Below are 26510 nucleotides of genomic sequence, written 5' to 3' on the forward strand. Positions count from 1 at the left end.
GGTTGGTAAGGAGAGCAGTTCACAGTCTCTACACGCCAGCACAGGGCAATTTCGAGCCATGGTAACTGTTTCAATACTGGATCAAGTGCAAAAGGCTCCCCTGCAAATAATTCCCAAGGTTTTGCACTTAACTCGTGTGTGTAAAGAACATGGACACACACGGTCCCCTCTTGCACCTCACCCTGTATCAGCTTGTCTGTATTTCAGTTCTCGTTGTGACCAGGCTGGTTATTTAAATAAGGAATGGCTATTTCCTCACCCTTTCGTTCTTCCTTTCCTAGGCTTAGACTAGCTGAGGCCAACTTTGCCCTGGCTGCAGTGACTTCGTGTCCTTGCCTTGGAGTCACTTGGTGTCTCTTGTCCATCTGGTGTTAGCAGACCCCAGACCAGCTAAACAGACACAGACACTGCTTGCAATTCACTTTGGCTACTCACTGCAGTCTGATGCTTCTCCATTACATCTCTCCTCATTATGGATACAGATAACAGAGTATCATGAGCTGAGTAGCCTTATCCTTAAGAGATAAAACTAATCTGGATGCTCAGATCAGCAGCCTTGTTCTTGCCTAATCTCACCTTGGAAAGCACAGTAATTGCAGAAACATAGAAAAGAAGTAGAGTAAGGGGGTGAGAAACACAGTGAATGCATCCCTCTGACCACCTTCTGAGCCTGTGGGCTTGCCCTGGTTCCCAGCCGCATCTTTCCTCAGTATTGTGCATTTACACCATGCATCATAAGGAAACAGTCTGTTACAAGAACTCTTTTGTGCAAGTGAAAACAGAACTAAACCTTATGCACGGCCTCAAGAATAATCATGCTGGGCAAAAGAACCCCTTGTCCTCAAAGCTGAACTGGTACAATGGGCACAATGTGCAGCACACTTTCCTTTTATACTGCATTTCCTCTCTTGTCCTTGTTTTGGCTTTCTTTTGTTTTTCTCTCAGACAAAAGCACCACCAATATGCTCCAATGGCCCCAGTGTCAGATGGCTTCTTTTGACCCTGCCTAATATGAACAACGGAAGCAATAAAAACAAGGTAGTTCAAGTTGGAGTTCAAGCTCTACACCAACAAGGTTCAAGCAGGGGCACAGTCCTGCTAATGCTACTTGGAGCTTGTAATACTAATGCTCAAGACTTGTAGCTTGTCTGCCCCAAAGGTCTGGTTCAGCTACAGCAAACACGTTTCCTAAAGAGGTTTCCATTCTTCCAGTGGCTGCGCTTGGGTTTGGAGATAAATCCACATCCAAATATCCTAAAACGCCAGTGATGTGGCTGTTCCCAAACCCAATGCCAAGAACCATCTTCTTGTCCTTGGTGAAACCTTATGCCAAAGCTTTTGAGACACAGTTTCTCCATTTAGTTCCTGCCATTTCAGCCTCTGGATATGAGCAGGGTTAGAAAGGAAAAAAACCACAAAGGCATCATCCAGGTTGGAAAAATCTATGACTTCATATTGATTTTGGGCATCCCAGGGATTGAAACAAGCCTTCAGCGCAGAACTCCTCCATAGATGTCATGTTCATCTCTCCTCTGACACAACATTTCATTGATGCCCGTGTTTGTGCCGCATGAATGATGGATCGTCGCGTATCAAACCTCAGTGTTCACTTAATGCCTGTGAATAAAACATTGCTCACAGATTAACTGGGCAATTTGAAGTGGTTTCCATTTTCATGGTGTCGTGGTTTAAACCCAGTCAGGTAGCTTGTTCACTCACTCCCAGTGAGTGGTGCCGAGCTGACAACAATCGAGGTCCGTGTCCGTCTCCCCCCCTGCCTCCCCGCACCGGGGCTCTCCCCTTCCCCGCTCCCGGAGGAACGGGGAGGAGGATCGAGAGAGTGCAACTCCTACGGGTTGAGACAAAAACAGTCCAGCAACAAATCACCACCGCTACTATCAGCTACAACAATGATAAGGGAAAATAACAAGGGAAGAGAATACGATACCACCGGCCAAGAGAAACGAGCTCCACCCGGAAGCCCCTGTCCTTCCGGGTAACTCCCAGTTACCCCTCACCCCGGGCATGACGTGCTGTGGTATGGAATACCTCCCCGGCTAGCCCGGGTCAGGCGCCCCGTCTCTGCTTCCTCACAGCCTCCCCTCCTCCCTGGCAGAGCATGAGCCTCACAGAGTCCTTGGTCAGGGTAAACATCACTTAGCAACAACCGAGAACATCGGCTTCACCAACACTGTTCTCAAACTGGAAGTCAAAACACAGCACTGTACCAGTTAACACAAAGGAAAAACATGACTGCTACTGCGGAACCCAGGACATTATCCACCCCTTATTCCATACCATTCACGTCGTGCTCAGATCCCACATTTTCAATACACCATCGCTCTCCCACATATATACATCCATATACATACGGACCAAGAGGAAAAATCATTTTCTTAGTGCATGGACCAATCCCTATAATGCTGCCGAGTCCATTCGGTCCATGATGTTCAAAGTTCATTCTCTGTTGGGATGATGGCTGGAGGGAAGTCAGGGCCAGTCGCTGGTGACCTGGAGACATCTAGTTGATGGGCTATAAAAGCATTACACAGCAGGCAACAGCATACAATTGAGTTCACTGGCTGTTTTCCCCTAAAATCAAATCCCCTTGAGGTATACATCGGACTTCCCCATCTTCCCGCATTACCCACCAAGTATATCCAGGTCCCTGAGCAAAAGCAATCCCACGAGTGGGTTTGCCTTTACCTGAAGCAGGAATTACCCAGACTGTCTTCCCCAGCAAATTCTTCATATGCACCACGGGAACTTTGTCCCCCTCTACAATATGTAACAGTTCTGACTGGGCTGGGCCAGCCCTGTTTGCAGATCCTCTGGTGTTGACCAACCAGGTGGCCTTTGGTAAGTGTGTATCCCAATGCTTGAAAGTTCCCCCACCCATTGCTCTCAGTGTAGTTTTTAACAGCCCATTGTACCGTTCGATTTTCCCAGAGGCTGGTGCATGGTAGGGGATGTGATATACCCACTCAATGCCATGCTCTTTGGCCCAAATATCTATAACGTTATTCCGGAAATGAGTCCCATTGTCTGACTCAATTCTCTCTGGGGTGCCGTGTCGCCACAAAATCTGTTTCTCAAGGCCCAGGATGGTGTTCCGGGCAGTGGCATGGGGCACGGCGTATGTTTCCAGCCACCCGGTGGTTGCTTCCACCATGGTAAGCACATGGCGCTTGCCTTGGCGGGTTGGTGGCAGTGTGATATAGTCAATCTGCCAGGCCTCCCCATATTTATACTTCAACCATCGTCCTCCATACCAAAGAGGCTTTAACCGCTTGGCTTGTTTAATTGCAGCACATGTTTCACACTCATGAATAACCTGGGCAATAGTGTCCATTGTTAAGTCCACCCCTCGGTCACGGGCCCATCTATATGTTGCATCTCTGCCCTGATGGCCTGAAGTGTCATGGGCCCACCGGGCCAAAAATAATTCACCTTTATGTTGCCAATCTAAGTCCATCTGAGTCACTTCAATCTTAGCCGCTTTATCCACTTGTTGGTTGTTCTGGTGTTCCTCAGTGGCCCGACTCTTGGGTACATGGGCATCTACATGACGTACCTTCACCACCAGGTTCTGCACCCTGGCAGCAATATCTTTCCACAGTGCAGCAGCCCAGATGGGTTTACCTCTGCGTTGCCAGTTGCTCTGCTTCCACTGCTTCAACCACCCCCACAGGGCATTTGCCACCATCCATGAGTCAGTATAGAGATAAAGTACTGGCCACTTTTCTCGTTCAGCAATGTCCAGGGCCAGCTGGATGGCTTTCACCTCGGCAAACTGACTCGATTCACCCTCTCCGTCAGCAGTTTCTGCAACTTGTCGTCCAGGACTCCATACAGCTGCCTTCCATCTCCGATGCTTTCCCACAATACGGCAAGAGCCATCAGTAAACAAGGCATACTGCTTTTCACTTTCTGACAGTTTATTATATGGTGGGGCCTCTTCAGCGCGCATCACCTCCTCCTCTGGTGACATTCCGAAATCTTTGCCCTCTGGCCAGTCCATGATGACTTCTAGAATGCCTGGACGACTGGGATTTCCTATTCGAGTTCGTTGTGTAATTAGTGCAGCCCATTTACTCCATGTAGCATCAGTTGCATGATGTGCAGAGGAGACCCTGCCTTTGAACATCCAGCCCAGCACGGGCAGCCGGGGTGCCAGAAGGAGCTGTGCTTCAGTGCCAATCACTTCCGAAGCAGCTCGAACCCCTTCATAGGCTGCCAGTATCTCTTTCTCAGTTGGGGTATAGCTGGCCTCAGATCCTTTATATCCCCGACTCCAAAAGCCGAGGGGTCGACCTCGAGTCTCCCCTGGAGCTTTCTGCCAGAGGCTCCAGGTAGGACCGTTCTCCCCAGCTGCAGTGTACAGCACATTTTTTACATCTGGTCCGGTCCGGACTGGTCCAAGGGCTACTGCATGAACTATCTCGCGTTTAATTTGCTCAAAGGCTTGTTGCTGCTCAGGGCCCCATTTAAAATCATTCTTCTTCCGGGTCACATGATAGAGAGGGCTTACAATCGAACTGTAATTTGGGATGTGCATTCTCCAGAACCCCACTGCACCCAAGAAAGCTTGCGTTTCTTTCTTATTAGTTGGTGGAGACATTGCTGTTATCTTGTTGATCACATCTGTGGGGATCTGTCTACGTCCATCTTGCCATTTTATTCCCAAAAATTGAATCTCCTGTGCAGGTCCCTTGACCTTACTCCGTTTTATGGCAAAACCGGCTTTCAGCAGGATTTGGATTATTTTCCTCCCTTTCTCAAAGACTTCTTCCGCTGTATCGCCCCACACAATAATGTCATCAATGTATTGCAGGTGTTCTGGAGCTTGCCCCTGTTCCAGCGCATTCTGGATCAGTCCATGGCAAATGGTAGGGCTGTGTTTCCACCCCTGGGGCAGTCGGTTCCAAGTGAACTGGACACCCCTCCAAGTAAAAGCAAACTGTGGCCTGCACTCTGCTGCCAAAGGAATTGAGAAAAATGCATTGGCAATATCAATCGTGGCATACCACTTGGCTGCCTTTGACTCTAGTTCATACTGAAGTTCTAGCATGTCCGGTACGGCAGCACTCAATGGTGGTGTGACTTCATTCAGGCCACGATAGTCTACTGTTAGTCTCCATTCTCCATTAGACTTTCGCACTGGCCATATGGGGCTATTGAAGGGTGAGCGGGTCCTGCTGATCACCCCCTGACTCTCCAGTCTACGGATCAGCTGATGGATGGGAATCAGGGAGTCTCGGTTGGTGCGATATTGCCGCCGGTGCACTGTTGTGGTCGCAATTGGCACTTGTTGTTCTTCAACTTTCAGCAACCCCACAGCAGAGGGATCTTCTGAGAGACCAGGCAAGGTGGACAGCTGCTCAATTTCCTCAGTCTCCAAAGCAGCAATACCAAAAGCCCACCGGTACCCTTTTGGGTCTTTGAAGTACCCTCTCTTGAGGTAGTCTATGCCGAGAATGCATGGAGCCTCTGGACCAGTCACAATAGGGTGCTTTTGCCATTCCCTCCCAGTCAGGCTGATTTCAGCCTCCAGCACAGTCAACTCTTGGGATCCTCCTGTTACTCCAGAAATATAGATGGGTTCCACCCCTTGACAGCTTGATGGCATCAGGGTACACTGTGCACCGGTATCTACTAGAGCCTTATACTTCTGTGGGACTGATGTGCCAGGCCATCTGATCCACACAGTCCAGTAAATCCGATTGTCCCCTACCTCCACCTGGCTGGAGGCAGGGCCCCTCTAACAGTCGTCACAGCATTGGACACTTAAGTCGTGTTGAAAGGGATTATTCTTCTTTATCACAGGAGCTGGAGTAAAATCAGCTCTTCCACTCCATCTGGGAAACTGATCACCAGAGACTGAAGCCGTAGCTCTCATGGGACGATCAGTCTTGGCCCTTGCTCCCCTCTTCAGTTCACTCACCCGTTCCTCCAAAGCTGAAGTAGGTTTTCCATCCCACTTTGTCATGTCTTCTCCGTGATCCAGCAGGTAAAACCATAGGGTACCCCGTGGCGTATACCTCCTGTATCTCCTCTCTTGAACAATAGGACGCCTTTTGTTAATAGCTGAGACGTGTGTTGGTACACGTGAGGAGCCGGATAAATCAGATAGATTGTCCTTCAATTGTTCGATGTCCTGTGACAGTTTTTTCACAGCTGAGATGATGGAAGGGGTGAGATTGTCTTCGAACTCTCGGAGTTTATGAACCATTTCATCCACTGTTAGTGGTACTATGTCATTCCAGGTTACTGTTGCCAATGAATGGGCATATGATGACGGTGCATTCCGTGTAAGTTTTCGCCACATGGGTCGTGTACATTCAACTTCATCTGGATCTATAGGTGTATCCCCGTTATTCGGCTTGATGTGATAGATCATCTCTACGATGGCCGATTCCCTCAGAGACTGGATGCCTTTGTCTATAGTATTCCACTTGGCCGAACGACTCGTAACATCGTCCTTGTACGGAAACCTTTCTTTCACAGCTGCCAAGAGCCTCCTCCAAAGGCTGAGGGACTTTTTCTCTCTTGCAATTGCTTTGTCAATTCCCCCTTCTCTAGCAAGTGATCCCAGCTGCTTGGCTTCTGTACCTTCTAGTTCGTGACCATCAGCCCCATTGTCCCAGCATCGGAGTAACCAGGTGATGATGTGCTCCCCTGGTTGACGGGTAAAATCTTTTCGCATATTCCGCAGCTCGGTTGAGGTCCGAGGTCGAGAAGTTACCTCTTCTTCTTCTTCTTCGTCATGTGATGATGACTCCTGATCAGATTCTGGACCGGGTGGTGAATTCATTGGTTCTTCATCTTGCTTCACCCTTTTTGCCTCCTTTTTGCTTGTTCTCTTGCGTACAGGGGCAACTGATATTGGTACGAATTGGTCCTCTGGTTTGGCTGCAGTGATTATCACTGTGGTTTGAGTAGCAACTGTACTTGTTACTGGGGGTGGTGTAGCTACTGTGCTTGGAGCTGGGGTAACCGCGCTGTCTGTTGCAGTTGAAGTTTGAGCAGCTGCTGTACTTGCCACTGGGACAGCTGTGCTGTTCATTGCAGCCAAAGTTTGAGTAGCGACTGTTGCTTTGCCCTCAGATCCGCTGACATTCTTTTCCTTTTGAAGGTGCTGGATAGTGTTGAACAAGGCCCTGTAAGCATAGGCCAAGCCCCAGCACGTTGCCGTGATTTGTCCATCTCTGGTATGGCCAGAATGACAACACACCTCATTTAAGTGTTTTACTAATTCTTCTGGATTTTGCAGTTGTTCGGTAGTGAAATTCCAAAGTACTGGAGGGGCCCACTGACCTAGATACTTGCCCATACTATCCCACACACCCTGCCACTCATGGCTGTCCAGCCTCATGGAAAATCTCTCGGTCCTCCTACATCGTCGTTTGACCCCAGACAAGACCCAAACCTGAATCTGCTTAACTCTTGAAATCAGTAGTGGGTAAAACACACTCTGTATGCGTGTTAGCATGGTGATTCCCATCACCATCAGCAAACAAGTCTCAACAGCATTAAAAGGCCATTCAAAAAATTCAAAACTCTCAAATGTAAATGGTCTGGGGGGACGACTAGGAGGGTAAAAGGATGTCTCCTTCCCAGGTTGAGCACCTGAGAAGGAGAAAAAAGATGTGTAATTGCTAAGCACCTCCATCATATACCTCCCAAAGTATAAAGGTGGTGACCACACTGGGAACATAAGCCAGATCAGTTTCATGATCAATGATTCTATTGTATTACAAGTCATTACCATAAGGTACAATGGGATAAAAACCTTAGCCCAAGCCCCACACTTGAAAAACACTAATACAGCAAGTACCGGATGGACGTAAGATATCATATACTGAAACTGTGAGATCAAGAGGAACAACCTTGAGAGCCAATAAATCAGCATTGTGACGAGTGACTATCAATCCAGTCAGATCTGTTCTTATCTCAACCCTTCGTGCCCCACGTTGGGCGCCAAAAAAGAACTGTCGTGGTTTAAACCCAGTCAGGTAGCTTGTTCACTCACTCCCAGTGAGTGGTGCCGAGCTGACAACAATCGAGGTCCGTGTCCGTCTCCCCCCCCTGCCTCCCCGCACCGGGGCTCTCCCCTTCCCCGCTCCCGGAGGAACGGGGAGGAGGATCGAGAGAGTGCAACTCCTACGGGTTGAGACAAAAACAGTCCAGCAACAAATCACCACCGCTACTATCAGCTACAACAATGATAAGGGAAAATAACAAGGGAAGAGAATACGATACCACCGGCCAAGAGAAACGAGCTCCACCCGGAAGCTAGCCCGGGTCAGGCGCCCCGTCTCTGCTTCCTCACAGCCTCCCCTCCTCCCTGGCAGAGCATGAGCCTCACAGAGTCCTTGGTCAGGGTAAACATCACTTAGCAACAACCGAGAACATCGGCTTCACCAACACTGTTCTCAAACTGGAAGTCAAAACACAGCACTGTACCAGTTAACACAAAGGAAAAACATGACTGCTACTGCGGAACCCAGGACACATGGGTACTTTTCTGAAGAAGGAAGACACTGTCAGTAACTGGGGAGAATGAGACCTTGCTGAGCCCTTTGGATTTAATAAAGTCCTGTTGCACCCCATTCATTCCTCTTTCAAATATCAGCATTTATACCAAGTCATTACACTTACCTCCCTCTCTCTGAAATGAATGATCCTGACATTATATGAAAGGAAGGGATTCTTTATGTACCAGGAAACTGGAATTTCATTGGGTCCAGGTCCCTCTAAACGTGGCCTGTGGTGGACTGAATGGATGAGAGGAGGGAAAAACACTTTCCAGTGGAAGCAGAGGTGCAGAGAGCAAGGTTAGGAAGAGAGGAAGGTATAGAGAGGAAGAATCAGGGGCTAGAGGAGAAAGAATAGGGATGGAGTTGGTCATATAAAACCAAGAGGAAGTGTGTATATGTATCAATGACGAATGAATACATCTCTAATATGTTTGTTCTGTCGTTCTGTCCTTTCATCCCTCTGCCTACGGTGTTATTTCAGTGACCTCTGCAACTCTTTCTCAGTCCTTGCCTGCCTCAGACTCCAATTCAGATCTCTGCTCGTGCCCAGAGCTTCTCAGAGCTTGACTTTACACAGTCCCATTTCTCATTTGTCAAATACAATTACTGCTTTACACACAGCCCCAGGATTAAGTTTCAAAGGAGAAGAGAAAACTCAATATGTGCACGATTTCCTTTATTATTATCAATACAGTGTCAGCCCACAGAAGGCTGGTCTCACGCACATTTCATTCCAGCAAGTTTCATTAGATTTGGTGATCAGATACAGTGTGTTTGGTACAGGGATCTGATAAAGAGAGTCCTGAACACTCCCAAAGGTGCTGTACATCAGTCATCCATGGTCAGAGCAGCGAGTGAGTGGAGCGGCTTTGGCAGCAGGAGTGAAATAAACCCGACTAAATGCATCAGGTGCCCTCCTGAAAGGATGTTTGTGCACACAGAGGGAAGGATCAGTTCCCTAACTCTGCATTAGTACACATTGTAACTGACTCAAACCACTTCTGAGCTATTCACGTTCAGTTCTATGTCTAGTGATTGGTTTTTGACTTGAAGGGGCTGTGATGAGAGGGTGGTAACCAAACACTCAGCCAGCACCAGAGGTCTCCAGCAAGAATCATCTCTTTGAAACGTTGCCTGTAAATTGCTTGTTGATATTTGACCATGAGTCACCTCTGCATAGACCTTTGCCTGTTGTTGCAGCCACTGAAAAGATGCTGGAGTGCTGCGATGTGTTAGTGGGAGAACAGGAATGGGACTGGGCAGCACAGCTTGCCTTTAGATACACAGCCTTCTGTGCGAGTGATTGCAGGCAATGAGCGTGAAAGCCTGTTGTGGGAAGGAGCTCAAAGCAGCTCTGTGGAGGAGAACACCTTCTTTTGTCATGCTTTGAACCAAGTTTCTTACTGGTGAGCTCATGGAGGGGGCTGGCAAACAGATTCTTAATGGAGCTGCTGTTATGGAGCCAAGCTGGTGGAGTTTGATTAGTACTGAGAGTGGGACTTGTCCAAGCAAACGCTTCTGTGCTGCAGAAAGGGTATTGTTCAACAACAGCATCAGCGTGATAAGTACTCGAATCAGGTCCTTGGCAAAGGTGTCTGGTCACAGAGGGTGGTGTCAGTCACTGCCGCTTCGTTGGATATAAAATGGGATGTCTGAGCAGCAGTGATCTGGGATGCCTTCCCATTTGCAGACTAATATTCTTCCTATCCGTATTCCCTTTGGATGTGCACAAGTTACAGTTCCTTCCACTTCCTATCTCAGGCTGTATAGCATCATCCTTAACCAGCTGTCATATTCCACCCAAGGTGGGATTTGCTCTGTTTCAGTGGTAGATAAAGCAATTTCAGTTTTTCTCATTTGTGCCATGGGCTGCAAACCAGTGGCATCAGTCAGACCTTCACGTGGAGTTTTATCCTGATCCTGTGTATTAACTGTGCAGCACTGGGGTGTAAGCTTCCCTGAACAGCCAGGGAAGAAGGATGCAAGAGCAATGAACTGATGGGATAGTTCACACATGCTCCAGTTCTGCTGTATGGTGAAGGACAGCCAGGCAGCACTGAATGCTTGAGGAAATGCCACCTCGTTTGCATGTGTTATTCTTGCTCTGTCTCCAGTTGTGGTTTTTGGCTCATGCATTTGCAGACAGTGAAGAAGGAGGGTCTATCTTAGGGCAGAAAATAGCTGGTTCATCCTCTTCTGGCCAGTGAAACAGGGGCCAGTTTTCACCTTCCCATTATGTATTTGTTTAGAGCACTGCCTTTCAGCCAGGTCAGCAGTTCATCCCTACGTACCTGCTGGCACTGAGAGCCTGGAACTGTCTCTTTCCTGCAGCCCAGGCCCAGTTGACTGTGACTGATGGCTTTGCTCCGACCTTGGGAACTTGAGTCCATTGGCACAGCTCAGTGGAAATAAGGATTTAGCCCTTGGCTTGTCTGGAAGTTCGCTGTGTCTCTGGAGTACAACACAATCAGTGCTCACACGCTGGCTGCGCACACTCCCTGGCACCACAGGCAGGGCAGCAACGCAAGCCAGGGCTCAGCTGCAAACTCTGCTTCTGTGACATGGGCTCATTTGAGCTGCAACTGCAAGTGATGTCAATGCTCTGACCTCCTGATGGTCCTGTTCTTGCAACCGGCTTGTCCCAGAGTGACCTCCTGTAGCTGCTGCTCAGCAAATGTAGTCACACACTGAGTGCAACCGCACAATCCCAAATCCATGCGAGCCAACTCATCCCATCTCATTGCGCTCTGGGTCTCAGCTTCCCACTACCAGTCTCACAAGCCCTCAGGCAGTGTCAGCCTTGCAGACAATCAGTAGATTTGTGTGAACACCAGGGCATAATATGCACACCGTGTGGCAGATAGAGTTATCCAGGCCATGCTCTGCATCACACGTCCCCTGTCAGTGCAGAGATCAAGTGGGGTTTACTTTTACTTCACTTAGGATGGACAGCATTAATGAACTTCGCTGCAGGCTCAGGGAAGCAGCTGTGGGAATGTGCTGAAATCCTGCTCCACTGAAGGTTTGTTACTGTTTAATATCCCCAAATCCCCAGGTGCGTTTCCAAATACGTTCTGTGGGTGAGTACTGAGCCAGCTGTAACCCTGACAACAGTAACCCAGATGGCAATCAGCACAATGGACTAATTGAATAATGTTCAGGTAGAACCAGTGCTTGCAGAAAACTCTTAGACCCTGCAGTATCTCAGCATCATTTGAAGATGTGGAATGAATTTCACCTTCTCCATTGTTTTCCCCCACCTGGAGATGCTGGAAGGGACTTGTGTATGGACAGCAGAGACAGGGTAAGGGAAACAGCCAGTGCAGCAGTGTGCATGTGGGGAGAGCTTTCTGGAATTCAAAGAACTGGATTTATTTATCCACATAGAACTCTTTGAGGCCCTTGAATAACCTTGAGACACAACTATTCATTACCAGGCAGCACAGCCAGGCATAGATCTACTGTATCCCTTAGTAGAGTTGGAATACCACGGTGGGGTTCCTGCGGAGCTGAGCACGTTTGTGTTGTATCTGTACTACCATACCTTTGGTAGGACACGAGCTAGAGAAGAGGGATTAAATGAGAAATACGACAGATATCTGGAGGGAAATAGGAGTTGGTAAAACCAGGGATGGGGAGTTCGTTCAGTCCTTCCCACCGCTGAGGGGATGGGGTGCACCCAGGACTGGGAGTGCTGGCTGGGAAGCCTGGGCTTATAGTGGTGAGTGTGGGAGGCTGTGATTCAGCCCCCCCAGGGCCTGTGTTTCTGCAAGCTCTGAATCAGCGTGGCTGCAGCAACAGAGAGGGGTGTTTGGAAGCACAAAACAAACCAGCTGTGAACGGGAAAGGGCGCTTTCTGTCATTAACCTCGAGACTCTCTTTGGCAGCCCTGGCAAGGAGAAGAATAATGAGCAGTGGCCAGTGTTGTTGCTGTGCAGAGACCACTGCAGCCAACTGATTTATAGGGCAATGAAATCATTCAGCCCACCCCTGCAATGCTGTATTAGTTCTTGTTCTGTCACCAGGGCCTGGGGCATATGGGCTTAGGGTGATTGCTTGACAAGCTCCTCTTCCTCACCAGACCCAGGACACCAGGGCTTGAGCTGAGAGAGAAGGGTGCAAAAGAAAGGAGCAACTGGAGCAGCAGCAGAAAGAGGAGGCTGGTGGGGAGTGCTGGAAATAGTTCTTGGGTGAAGGGGAGCCCAGAGCAATGCAAGATAATTACCAAGAACAAGAGAGGGTCAGTCCAAGCCCGGAGCATCCATCAGTTCAGCCGTGGTAATTCCAGCAGACATGCACAACTTTGTCCCTGCTTGAGATCGGAGACCAAGGGAACCTCTTGGCTGCAAAGGTCTGAAGAGCTTTGGCCTGTGCACAGTCACTCTATGGTGATTGTCTGTGTGCTGCTAATTCTGTTACCTGTCAAAACTCCAGGAATGCTGCAGCTATAAGGATGTGTTACCCCTAATAGTGAGTCCATCCATGAGAACTGCAGTCTGCAGCGTGGAAAATGGATTGGGACTACATTCAGAGGTCTGCCAGTGGAGATGGGCTTGGAGTGAAGAGTCAGGAGAGGGATGCAGGCAGCCAGCTATAGGGGGTGGGTGGATGGTGTGCTTTTGCCAACATAGTCCTGGTGGCATCTGACATTTCAGGGAGATGGAAAATTCCAGAGAGTATACAAGACTCATAAATTCCAGCAAAGGGCAATGAGAGCTACTTCTGCTCTTTGCTTTAGCTTCCCCCTTAGGGTCTGAGGGCTTCATTATCCCAAACAGCTTCACAAATTGCATAACAAATAGAGCTTTAAAATATTTAAAGAACAGTTGAATAGTAGATAACTTATATCCCATGGAATGAGCCTTTTCTCTCTTTCCTTCTTTCCACTGCCATAGATCCCTCCTTTTCTCTTTTTCCCACTCCGCCTTGTGTCTCTGCTCCCTTGGTATCATCCTAGATCTCTGCTTCTGTATCTCTCCTCCTCTCTCAGCTTCTCCCTGTGCCAGACAGCACACGTGTTCCCAATGCCTCTGGTGTTACTTTCCTAGCTGCAGGGAAGGAAGGGATTTGGGGTGGAAAATTTAACGAGCTGATCCATAAGGCAGTTGTTTCCCATTTGTGTTTGTGTCCTGCTGGAATGAGATCATTTGTACATCCACAAACCGAGGGGCAGACTTTCGCTCCTGTAGGATCTGGGAGGTGTAGCCTGGGGTCACAGCTAAGCTGCACCCCTGGCTATGCCCAGCATAAAGCTCCGTGGGCAGGGTGCCTCTCAGGCAATGCAAGCAGCTGACATGGAAGAACACACAGCAGTGACGAGGCATGAGCTGCAGAGGTGCCACATAATTTCTGCAGGCTCAGGCACAGGGGAGTGACAACACATTCCCTCACAATGACCTGGAGCTGAGGAGCACCGGGGTATGGATGGCAATTCATCCGTATGGCTCTGCCTCTCTTGCCTTAGAGCTACTCGTCACACTAGAAGATGCTGTATTGTTAAATATGAAGCATCATAGCCAGGTATGAATTTATGTTCAAAAGCAAAGCTCTGCGGTCTGTTCCTGTTTGTGGAAAGGTCCCTTTTTGAACAGCCTGGAGCAAGGAAGATGCAGACTTACCTGTGGCTGCTAGAGACAAGTCTCCCGCTTGGGAGACCTTGGTGGCTTTCTTGCTGCTCAAGTCTGTGAAATTCACCCTGTGAAAGTGCACATGGATTGCTTTATTATTTAACAAGCCTACCCAGAGTTACCATCAAAGTGAAGAGCAACTCGGGAGGCTGTGTTTAACATCATGCTCCAGGATTGTGTCACGCTGTGTCTTAAGGCTACGACGTGATGTTGGAGAAGTGGTTACTCCGTATGCACTGGGGTAGCAGTTCAGACTCAGGATGATCAAAGAGCCAAATGACAGTGTTACCTCGTGGCTATTGGCCTCCTGCATGAAGGGAAGGAGGTGCAGCAGGCTGGCTGTTCTCATGTTAAAGTAAACCAGAGCAGGGATGTGGAATGAGAGCCCTGACTCCTTCCCACAGCTTCAGGAACACTCTTCTCTGTGGCCTGCTTGCCTGGGCTCTCTGCTTCTGCTCTTTTCATGTCAGCCTATGGCACTGAGGCTGTGCAGCATAAAGAACCCCCTTCTTTGGTCCGAGAAGCAGCCCAAAAGCAATCTCCTATCTCCTGTGGCTCCCCTGCTGCTGCTTCACAAGTTGCCTGTTCCAGGAGCCTGGAATTCATTCTGTGCCCCCATGACGTGTGGTTAATAGCACTGCTACCTTGAGCAGCACTGGGCTCTTTGCTCCAGCGGGAGAATCACCATGGAGACCCTGCTGTGCCTGTGCACCCAGCACACCTCTTGGCCCTGGCATTAATCCTTTTGCAGTGTACCACAAAGTCAGTGTTAGCTTGGAGGAGCGATCAAATCAATAGGAAAACTGCTCCCAGAGGAGGTAAATATTCGCCAGACAAGCAGAAAGGAAAGCAATAATATACCATGTAAGCTACCGCCTTTTATTAGCTCAGCTCCCTTTCCTCCCCTTGTAAAGGATTGCTGCGCTGTTGTATTCATCTTTACTCTGAAGCAAATTGAAGCGGGGACAGTTGTCAGAGTATTATGAAGAACATCTGTTTAATTAGGGCTGCCTTTGCATCCATCGGAGACAGGAATGTAACACCCCTGCTCATCCACTCCTGCTGCCTCACTCCCCCTTCCTGCCCTTCCCCAGCCTTGCTGCGTGCCAGAGGAAGAGCATGGAGTGAATACAGGAGCACCCGAGGCCTTTATTACCTTCCAGTGCTTGGAAGGAATGTCAGTGCTTCCCATTAATGCTGGGGAAGGAGATGGGGCAGGTGGAGGGGGGGTAGAGGTGTTGGGGTGTGGGTTAGTGAGTTCTGCCTTGGGAGCCTCTCTCCCCACCTTCTTCCGCTCAGAAAATCATCTGGAATTCGGGAACAACTATTAATTATCGTTAGCAGTTTGCCATTCCAGGCCAGCCTTTCATCTGGGAACCTCAGAGCAGTTTTACACATGCTAATTAATTGAGACTACTCCATGAGGTAGGCGGTTAAACTCGTTTTACAGGGGTGTAGCAAGGCTAAGAGATAGGAAGCAACTCGCTGCTGCTGCCAGTAGAACCCCTGCTTCCCAGCTACAAACTGCCTGTTGCAACCATCCCACAAGGGAGGTTCTCAAGCTCTCCCACATTCCCTGCAATGCCCCAGCTGGATGATGGCATTCCCACCGACGCTTCCACAAAGCAACACCAGGAGGTGATAAAAATGGTCACCAAAGCTCTGGTCTGGTCCATTTCTTCATCTTCATGAGATGCTTCACAAACCACAGGTTCACTATTAATAAAATACAACGATTTAAGCTGAAACAGGGGAAGTTCAGGTTGGCTATAAGGCAGAAGCTCTTCCCTGTGAGGGTGCTGAGGCGCTGGCACAGGGTGCCCAGAGAAGCTGTGGCTGCCCCATCCCTGGCAGTGTTCAAGGCCAGGTTGGACACAGGGGCTTGGAACACCCAGCTCTAGTAGAAGGGGTCCCTGCCCATGGCAGCGGGTTGGAACAGGTTGATGTTAACATCCTTTCCAACCCAAACCACTCTGTGATTCTATGATTCTAACTGCAGTCAGAATCTGAAGGGAGTTACAGTCCCTGCTGGTCTTTCTCAGGGCTGTGATCTAGCAAGGACTTTTGCTGTGACCCACTCAAAACAGCTCTCACAGTTTTATGCCCACCAGTCTCACCTTCTCCATGGGTTCTGCATGTCTGCATCCGTTCACGTTGCAGCATCTCATTGCCCAGGCAGCAGTTCTGCATTTGGGTATCCATTTACCTAGGCAGCCAGCAGTGAATTAATCATTATGTCTACAGTCTCAGCTGGGAGATGTATTGACTCACAGAGTCAAGTCCAGGAGACCAAGAGCTTGTTTGTTACCTGCTGAGATGAAGCTTCATTTGGGGCTGCTCAAGGTGTCACGGGTGCTTTAATGAGCTAACTTCATGAAGCGGGAAGGCTGGAGCTCAGCTCTGCACCACTGCCCAGGAAACACAGTTTGTGCATCTGATTGCTCCCAGTCTGCGTGCAGCTTGGCATGCTGCACATCACAGCACTGCAGGGAAGGGCTTGCAGCAAAGAGCAGTCTCCAGTTCACAGCGGTTGAGAGAGACAGAGCTAACTTCTCCCCTGCAGCCCTTTCTCTTCTCCATGCCCTGTCCATCCCATTGTATGGTTTGGAAAATGAGGAATCCCAATTGAGGCAAGCCTTTTCCTCCATTTAGCATAGCCCATTTTCCTCTTAGAGTGCTTTCCCTGGGAGCTCTGCCTGTTCACTCCTATACATGATCCACAGACTGAGGTTATCTGGTGAGTTCATCAGGTTTAGAGCTATGTCAGGGCACTTGAAGTTCAAAGCAGTCCAGCCCTATGTGTGAATCCAAACCCCAGTGAGCAGCCTGAGATGCTGCAGCAAGAGCTGTGTGTAGAAATAGTCAAAATCCCATAAATCCTAGCTCAGTTTACATATTCTTGGAAGTATGTAGGATTCGGGGATGGTCTAAAGAACCTGGACTCTGAATGTCTGAGGCTTTCCCATCATGAGAAGTATTACCCATCTAATTGGGTATTATCTGAGAATTATCCATAAATACTCATCACAACATGATATTTGCTAAGCAACAATTAGGCTGTGAAAGGAACTCAGATAATACTTTTGTCTAGAAAATGAAAGATCCTGCGTTGATTTCTACAGCACCATGCTGAGGGGTAATAGGGTTTAAAACTGCAGTGAATCACAGTTAGACCAGATCTCAGCACCCTTGAGTGGGAAGAAGCCTAAGGGCAGGATAGAATGAGGCCTCCAAAGAGATTCTGGAGAAAGCTATGTGTATTACAGCTCTTTACAGCAAGTTTGGAACCCAGTCAGTGAAAGACGTGAGCATGACACTGTGCTTTCCACATGGCTCGTGTTGACGCATCTCTGATAGCAGCTTTGGTGGGCACAGGAGTTTGTCCTGCTGTACCCAGCTCCTGGGCACTGCACACTCTTAATTGTGCTCTCTTTTACACCCACCCTCTGGCCAAGACCATCAGCTTCAGGAGATACACGTCCTGCCCTGGTCATCTAGTAAGAGAGAGGCTGTGACGTTTCTATACCATTAGGGTATAACAGAGCTGAGGGAAGAAGGCAAGTCTCTGTTTGAGGGCATCAGCGGTACTTACATGTGTGCAGGAAGTGCAGTGGCTGTGCAGGAGGCTGGGCCATTGACATCTCCAACAGGTTTGGAAATGGATTTATTCAAGTTCCCCTTTCAGCCTTTTTATTGTCGGTTTTAAAGTCTAATGTGCAGAGAGGACAAAGTAGTGACTTAAACCTGCCTCTGCCTGCTGAACTCTGGCGTTTTATAGCGGGAGTCCTCTGCACAGGAGGCTTTGAAAAGGAGATGGGTTTGTGTGCTCTGACCCAGGAAGGGTCTGTGCTGTGTTTGTTCACTTCCAGAGGTAAACACCTGCCTGTGGAGGACAAGAAAATTAAGGACAATGCCACGCTGTTAACATTAAAAATGGCTTAAAGCTCCTGTGTGCTGAGACGCTTACGAAGCCCTGTGCACATTCAGTGTCCACAGCTGCATCCTGCCTGAGCTCTGGACGGGAGTTAAAACATACCTATAGTAGCACCCTTCAGTTGTTAGGTGCTCCTGAGTGTCTGATGTGAAGGGCCTCATGCTGGGAAGCCTGTGGGAAGGGTTATTTCGCAGAGCTCTCTAGGTTTGAATGCTGCAGCCCAGCTATCTGCAACGCCTGACTCCTCTCAACTGCACAGAAAGAGAAGACAAAGCGGTTCTCATCCTTTTCATGCTCTTTCTATCTCCTTCTTTGTTTTATCTTCTATGTGTGCATGGCTTCATTTCTGTTCTGATAAAAGCAAATGCCATTTGACGTGTTATAGCATCGTTTATTGTCATTTGGGTTTTTATTCATGAAAAATAACTGAAAAGAAAGAGCTTTCTCCCTGCCTGGCATTCTCCATAGCTATGAGTCTGTAGGTATTTCAGACCCAAGCAGGGCAGGGATAGGGCATTTGCTGCTGCTGTTTCTGTGCCTAATTGTTTCTTGCTGGCTGAAGGAAGATGTGGAAAGAAGGATCACCTGATGGCCATAGCAGACAATGAAGTGTCAAGGAGCATAGTCGGTGTTCGTTCTACTTCTGTGCTCCATCTCACGCTTCCTCTGTTTCTTTCTGGCATGACCCCTCCGATCATCACTCCATCCAACAAGGTCTAGCATCACTCATCCAACAAGAGCATTCACTGAGCTGGGCTCGCTGACAAGGGGCATGGCTGCTGGTAGCAAGTTTCTATGCTGTAAACATCTTGGAGTAAACTGCTGCCAACAGCATCTTCTCCTTCCCTCGCTCTGTGGGGTCTGTGAGCAGAGCCTGGGTGAAGGAGAGCAGGAGCAGATGTCTGGATCTCACTCTGCACCTCTCCTCCCTGCCCATCTGCCAGCCTGGAGGAAGATTTTTCACCACTAAGTGCAATGGGGATTCGCAATGAACAGCCTCTGCTAAGCCAGGAAAGTGTCCTGCGAGCACCCAGGGCAGCTGATGGATGTGTGTCACTGGTAAGGGCAGGATGCTGCAGAGCTCCAGGGATTTCTTGCTTGGACAGGATGATTCTGGGTGCCTCCAGCCTTGTCTTTAGCAGAGGGGGCACAGCAAGGACCACTGGAGCAGAGCTTTGCCAGTTCCAGGAATGTTAACTTGATGGTCTGTCTGTGTTGAAGGAATGATGGTGGGAATCACAGGCCTGGGTGCCTCACTGCAGTCTCCTAGTATCAGAGGCCAAGAGGAAGAAGTTTTTGGTTTCCTTTCTGAAATGCCTATGTCCTCGTGTATCAGGAGTGAAAACCCCAGTCCTGCTGTCCCGACATGGCATTTACATACTGTGCAGTTAAGGAAGGAAGTGAAATCCTAACCTATAGAAGCAGGCTTCTAAAGTGCACTTGGAGCAATACAACACAATATCCTTGCAATAAATAAACATCCCCCGTGCTTTGCATAGGTGAGGAATGTGGTGACAAACCAGCCACTGAGATAGCCTGAAATCCCCAGTGGAAATGCAGCTCCTAAAATGGGGTCTGGAAACGGAGGGCAGTTTTCCAGCTAGCACATAGCACTGTGATGCCATGGGCATCTGTCAGTCCAGGCTTGTGTTTCCTATGGAAGGATTCTCCCCCTTTAGAAACATTCTGATTGTGATTCCTGTCAGCAGTTCCTCTCTGACCTTTGAGTTTGGAAAGTCCTGAAGTACCAGGATTCTTCAAGCAAGCTATCTGTAGTGATAAAAACTGGCAAGTCGGCATTAGTCCTGTTGTGTGCCACTGTCAGGCTCTGGCGGATTGACCCAGATTGTTTCCAGTAGCTGTGACTCCTGAAGCAGGTACCTGTGTAACACCTCAGGGAGTTTATCGGGTTCCTTCCCTCCATTTGGCTCAATCCCGCAGCTCCAGGCTGATGTGGTGTGTTTCTGTGTCTCTGGCAGTGGCTGCTGCTCGTGCTGGCTGTGCTTCAGTGACAGATGACATTTGCCTGCTGTCTGCAGAGTTTATTACCAGCTTTTATTCATGCTTTCTCCTTCAGCAAAAGGACAGCTCTTAGGGGGAGAGACTGGCAACGAGTTCAGGGGTCTTTGATGCCGCGCTGTTGATGGACCAAGAGCAGAGCCCATCAGGAGTCACAGGACAGGAAACAGTCCCTTCCCTTGCACCTTTGGCTCTCTCTCAGCCAGCACGTGGCCCAAAGATTCCCCTTCACTGTCTTTCAGTGCTACTCTGCTATTTGTGTACAGCTCCTTTGCCTCCTTGCTTCTCTTCCACATCTCCAAACCATCTCCAGGAAGAGCCAACTGCTTGTCTGCTTCTGGGAGTCCCTTGCTTGTGCACTAACTTTGGGCAGCAAGGTTTCGGGCTGACTGATGGAGCAGCGACATTTTGATTCCCTGATTCCATATATCTGCACACGGATGGGAAGGGAGGTGCGGCACAGGAACATACGCAGCGCTTGGATCGTGAAGGAGTGGGGATGTGGATATACATTATGTTTTATGCATGCAGGCACATATCTTCAGATGCCTCAGCCTGTGCCAGGTGCAGGATAGGGCGCTACAATGATTTTTTACATGTTTGATGCATTTCTGTGCAGTGCCAATGTGGTTTAGTCCTGGTTTAAGCGACCTTCCTTTCCTTCAAGCAACTCCCTGCTTTAAGCTCTGCCTCTCTGTGAACTCTGGAGAGGTAAAGAGGGAGCCAGAGAATGGAGAGAGGCAGCTGGGAGATTATTAATACTGAAAGTACCAGCGAGCATCAGCCCTTTGATCACAGGCGTGTTTGCAGAGGGACCGTTCCACTGCATGAAGACTAGTTGGCATTCAGTGCATGCCACAGCATCTGGTTCTGTCTCTTGTTCTGTGCCCGTCCAGAGAGAGATTGTAAAGTGAGTCGACAGGTAGATAAATAAAGGGAGAAAACTGGGCTGTCCTCAGAGACCAGTGGAGGTTTATGGAGGTGCAACTGGACGGGAGGTGGGGAGGGATAGGTCACATTTGCAGCCTGAGTGTGGAGGTGCTGCAATTGCACTGGAGCCTGTGGGCCAAAGGGAGCTGTCTGGGAAGACTGGGAAAGGAGAGGAAGGAGGTGGGATGAGCACAGTGAGGTACCCGGACCTGGGGTCCCCTTTCAGCCTTTGCCACAGTTCATGATCTGATCGTGTCGATGCTGATTGTGGCCTCTGGCCAAGACAGAAACAGAACACAGCACCAGTCTGCTCTGTGCTGCACCTCACCTGGGTACTGACCTGAACCTTCTTCTTGGCAGATGGTTTGAATTGCTTCAAATCAAGAGCAGAGCTGTATGATCACCTACTCCTCCTAGCCCCAGTTTAATAGTCATTAAATCCGACATTAATGCCATTCCTGCTGGCTTGGTTTGTGGTTTTGCCACGGGCTTTTTTCCTTTCTTCTTTTTAAACCAGGAATCAGCAATATCCACCAGGACAGTGCACCCGCTTGAGCATCTCCTTACCCCAACTATGCTGTGACTGGTCAAAAAACAACCTGTAGCAGGAGATGGCCCAGAGGAACCTCCATTCCCTGGCTAAGACTCCTGAATACCAATGACAACGTAAATACTGGTACTGCATAGTAATGGCTGCATGGCTCTCTGAGACTGCCTTGCTCAGTGCCATCCCCATTGACAGGCAGTGCCAGGAGATGGCTCTGTATTTCCTAAACAGCATTTGCAGGTTCTTGTCCAGGCTTTGCAAAAGAAGACCCTTAGTCTCTTGCCAGAGTGTTCTTCAGTGCGTCTGCTGTGCTGGGCTCTATATTGCAAGCTCCTAAATTCCCTGCTCTTTAAACCATGTTTGGAAATCAGTGAATTTCTATGCTACGAGGGGAAAACCATCTCAGATTTACCCTAAAATGATGGGAGCAGAAAGAAAGGAGGAGGAACAATTCACCCGTCTCAGAGGCTGCTCATTCCCAGGTCTCTCCTATGACACACAGAAGAAAGGTTCTGTGGTTTTACTTCTGAGTCTATCCCCCTTTTATTCACACAAAGTATTTCCTATAGCCTTAAACTTCCCTTCCCTTGTCTGCTCCTCACACACACCCCCTTTATAGGTTTAAGTTCTGTATCTTTCTCACCATGCAAATACCCATATACAGAAATGCACACACAAGCTGTTTTTATAGCTTTAGCTCCGCGTGTATCTGCCTTGTCATGGAGAAGGTTCCTGCAGCTTCACTTTGCACGTCTATAAATAGTCTCTCACAGGCACACATACATGAAAGCATGTTTCTGGAGCTGTAGTGACACAGAAGCAGGGTTTGCTCCTTTTGAAGGGTAAGAAGTGTGGGAGGGGGTTGCCCGTTTATGTTCCTGGAAGTCACATTACAAGATCTGGGATACCAAACCACAGCTGACCCCTAGCATACGGAAATGCTTTACTGCAGCTGAGATGACTGGATTTAATAGAGGCAAACGTCACGTATGTCATGGTGAATGTAACATTTGTGATATACAAGAGACCATCCTCGATAAGCAGCTGGCTCCTGCTTCCCTTCCTAGAAAGCTTGTGCCGCCAAAGCAATAGAAGAATGTATGGTTATAGGATTTGCTCCTCTGCTTTCCAAAACTAGACAATGGAGCTGGAAGCCAAATGGTATCAAAAGCAAAGAAAGGCTCATTTTGAATAGCAGATAACTTTGTTATTTGCAGACACTTTGCTCTCCTCAGTGCAGCTACCATTAGCCCCAAAGAAACAAAGCAGTGTGCAAACAAGTGCAGGACGTGTTCCAAGGAAACGTGCGTCCACAAACAGTGTGAGTGCCTTCTCCGCAGAGCATTGCCCCCTTATGCCAGCACAGGAAAAGGAGCCTTTCCCTGGAGATGCATTGGAGGGCAGAGAGCTGCTGCTGTGTGCATGGACAGGAATTAGCTACAACCTCCCTTACCCCAGCAGCAGCTTTAGCATCTTTGCCTGGCAGAGAAGAGGGAGCAGAAGAAGCGGTGATATCCTGACAGCATCTGAAATGTTCCTGGGGCTATCTCTGGTCACACTGTTTATACAGTTCAAGGTCTGAAATGTAACAGTTCCTGTTAGCCCAAGATAAGACACAATGAAACGGCGTCTGTAGCTGGGGAGGGTTATTTCTGTGTATCAAATTATTTCATGCTAGTGGGTTTTCAAATGGACTCTAATTAAATTAAACAGCTCTTTTTTTCCCCCTTATCACCACAGGCACATCGAGATTGTGTTGCAATTATGGGGGAAGATCTGTATTTATAGCGTGGAAAGGATTTGCACAGGAGCCACAGTCCTCTCTCTGCCTGGCATGACATTTCCATTCTGCACTAATGTTGTGGAACCCTGTGGTAAGTAAAACAGGCACAAAGTATTTACCAGTGATGTAAAGACAAAAGGTGTCTTCTCTCGTGCTTCAAATCTGATAGAGGATGCTAAAACCCTCTCTGTTTCTAATGTGTTGGTGGTTAGAAGTTGAAAGCCTAATTCACACTTACTGACATGAATGCAGGAGCTGGGGCTTCAAGAGAAATAGCAGCTATCCTTGATTGCACCAGAAGAAATGCAGTACTGGTAATGTTTGCTGTGGAATTCCAATTACACTTTAGCTGTCGTTTGCTATCCTGTATGTTGTATCTGAGCATCTTTCCCGTATCTGTCCTCAGAACATCCCTGTGAAAAGCTGCTGACCTATTTTCCCAGGGGTGACTATTAATAGAGATTGGCAAAAGAAGTTCATAACTTTTCCAATATCAACCCCGCATCGATTCACTGCTGACAAAGGTTACACTGGGAAATTGGCTTTCCCCAGCACGGATACAACGGGATTGGAGGCATTCAGTCTTATCAGAGATGCTCTTTTTGTAACGGGCCTTGACGAGGGAGCTGTAAAACCTGAGTTCAGTTTGTAAAACCTGTTGTAAAACGTGAGTTCAGTCTGGGCTCTGCCACAGACATCCTTAGAGTGTTCCTGGACAAAGCAGGTCCTCCTCTGCTTCAGCTTTTCCATGTGTGAAATGCAGAGCTCTGTCTGATTAAGCACCCTCATTAGTGGTCCAGATGTACTGGGATATTCAGGGGGGAAAACTGCATCAGTTCCATCAGTTGTGTGAATTCCAGCAGTGCTTTGCACCCAGCTTTCAGGCACGCAGATGCTGCCCTGGGAAGCTTGCCTCTCACAGGGCTTGTCACTCGGCTTTCTCATTACCATAATCAATGCGATTTACACCCAAAAAGATCAATGAATGAGCATCAGGAGCACTGAGAGCTGCGTAACTACTCTTCTGCTCCAGTTCTGCTCACTCCCTTCTCTACATTGTGTCTGGAAGTTGAGCATAATAAAATGAAAGCAAAGATTCCGTTTCCAAGTTGAAGGTGCAGCTTCCTTTAACATTCCCAGGATAGTTCAGCTTATGCAGACACTTGGTGTCAGCTTCTGTGGCCCGTGCTGTTCTTGCAGACATATTTTGTAATACATTTCTTTAGCCCATCCAAAAAGAGGACAAGTACAAAGGCAGAACCCGGGTTCTTGGTGCCTTTCTGGTGATAACCATGCAGGTTACGGAGAAATGAGAATTAGCCACTGAATCTGTGGCAGCAAACAAACGGCAGTATTCAAATGGGCTCTTTTTTTGCTGCCAGTGTTCTTGTAACACGCTGTGTGGGGGTTCAGCCTTCTGCCAGTGCTCCACAGCTTCCCAGCCACTGCTCAGGGAGAGCAGCATCCACCGGAGCTCTGCAGAGTGCACGGGCCACGCTCTGTGCACACACAGACCTGATGCATCCCCCCAGTGCCACGTCTCTGTGTGCACAAATCGGCTCCACTGGCCCCATGCTGTGGAAAAGCTTCCTCCTGCTCCCTGCTCGCACTCAAGGAGCACTGTGCAGAACGAGGCTGCTACAGCTTGTTCATCTAAACACACACGCGCTGCTTGTGCAGTAGGAGGGCAGGTTGTGGCTCTCCGTGAGAGCTCATTGACACCGGAGGGACCATTGCAAAGAGGGACATCAGAAGCAGGCTTTTGCCCAGAACCCTGTCTCTCTGTGATCGTGGCCTGCACTCACAGGTGGGGCAGCTCTGCCTGGGGGAAGAGGTATCTTTGAAGAAGAAAACGACTGTAGTTTAAAACCACTTTATGCTTGGCCCACAAAAACACATAGGGATCACTCATGTGCCCTTCATGCAATGATCTGATCTTTGGGAGCCCTTGTTCTTCTCAGTGGCTTGCTTAAAGCCTCATAACAACTGAAATCAGTGCTGGAAGTAGGAGCTGTAACTCGGAGCAGTTTGATAAAACCGGAGATGCTCAGCACTGTGCTCCTGAGGCAGCGTCCCCCTGTGTTTTCTGTCTGGATCTGGGGGCAGAGTTGTAAGAGACTGGCTGGGTAAGAAGGTGAAGCACAGGCTCTCCTTTGAACATCTGGAGATGAGGATACTTCCAGATGGCTGAATGAGCTTTCAAATAGAAGATTCACAGTCATGTTTGACTGATTATTTGCATCTTTCAAATGCTGCCTAGATAAGCAGTAAGTAAAAAAACAGTTAAGATTGAGGAGAAAGAGGGAAATGATGCCAGATGTGGAAAGGTCTGTTTAAACTTGACACTCTGTCACACTGGATGTGATTGCCAGCTGTAGGAACAGTGTGCTTGTGCTCAGGGGCCTCAAGGTAGCAGCACTGTTGCGTGTCTGAAGCAAGCGGACACCTGAGCACTTGCAGGCAGAGGACTTCTTGAAGAACATCTCTCCTGTCTTCTATGTTCATCACAGAGCCAGTTCTGCCCTCTCTTTTAGCATCACTTGCTGTGCAGCACATTTATTTCCTAATCTAGCCAAGTCACTCGTGTTGAACCCAGCCTCATCACTATTAGTGTTTTTCAGTGTGATATTCTTTATGGAAGTTGTGCTTCGAAGCCACTCTCAAATTCCTGCTTTTCTTCTGCATATCCAGAAGATAACAGCACCTTTCCAAAGAGCAAACACCCTGAGTCATCCAGATGCAGCAGTTTGCACCCTGTTGTAGTGTGATCCATGTAAGTGATTTCTCATGTCAAGTTGTGGCCCCACTGCAGTCAGCAGGAGCATCAACTGGACAAGGATTTCCTCTCTGATGTAGTGAACTTGGTCCAGGGTAGTTAGACACTTGGCCTTTGCTAATGAAGGGGTGGTCCCCGATTCCTGACTCCTCGCTGTAATGAAGCCATTTAGAAATGTGCTGCAGAACTGTTCACTAAAGAGTTTTCCAAGCTTTGGGAAGGAAATCCGCTGAAGATGTCCAAGAGCTGGGGCTGGTGATATGCCTCACGTGGCCTGGTTTCAGTAATGGATTGTCATTCCAAACACGACACTCCTTATTCCACTCCGTGGAGTCCAATTAACTGTCAGGAATG

At 48.6% G+C, this 26510-nt stretch overlaps 1 long non-coding RNA gene across 2 annotated transcripts in view; it reads left to right on the forward strand.

The window, feature by feature from the left end:
• The window catches only part of LOC134164332 (uncharacterized), a 57704-nt gene that overhangs the window by 11342 nt on the left and 19852 nt on the right, over positions 1 to 26510 (forward strand). The window contains exons 3-4 of one of the 2 annotated variants that reach the window (XR_009965106.1): positions 21568 to 21716; positions 23338 to 23471. This is a non-coding gene — a long non-coding RNA (uncharacterized LOC134164332). Of the gene's footprint in view, positions 1 to 21567; positions 21717 to 23337; positions 24805 to 26510 lie in introns of those variants that run through there. The other variant, XR_009965105.1, reaches the window with a different exon arrangement.

This window comes from Pezoporus occidentalis, unplaced genomic scaffold (assembly GCF_034315485.1).
Source record: "Pezoporus occidentalis ecotype Australia unplaced genomic scaffold, CSIRO_AGI_Poc_V1 ctg216, whole genome shotgun sequence".
Lineage (NCBI taxonomy): Eukaryota > Metazoa > Chordata > Aves > Psittaciformes > Psittacidae > Pezoporus > Pezoporus occidentalis.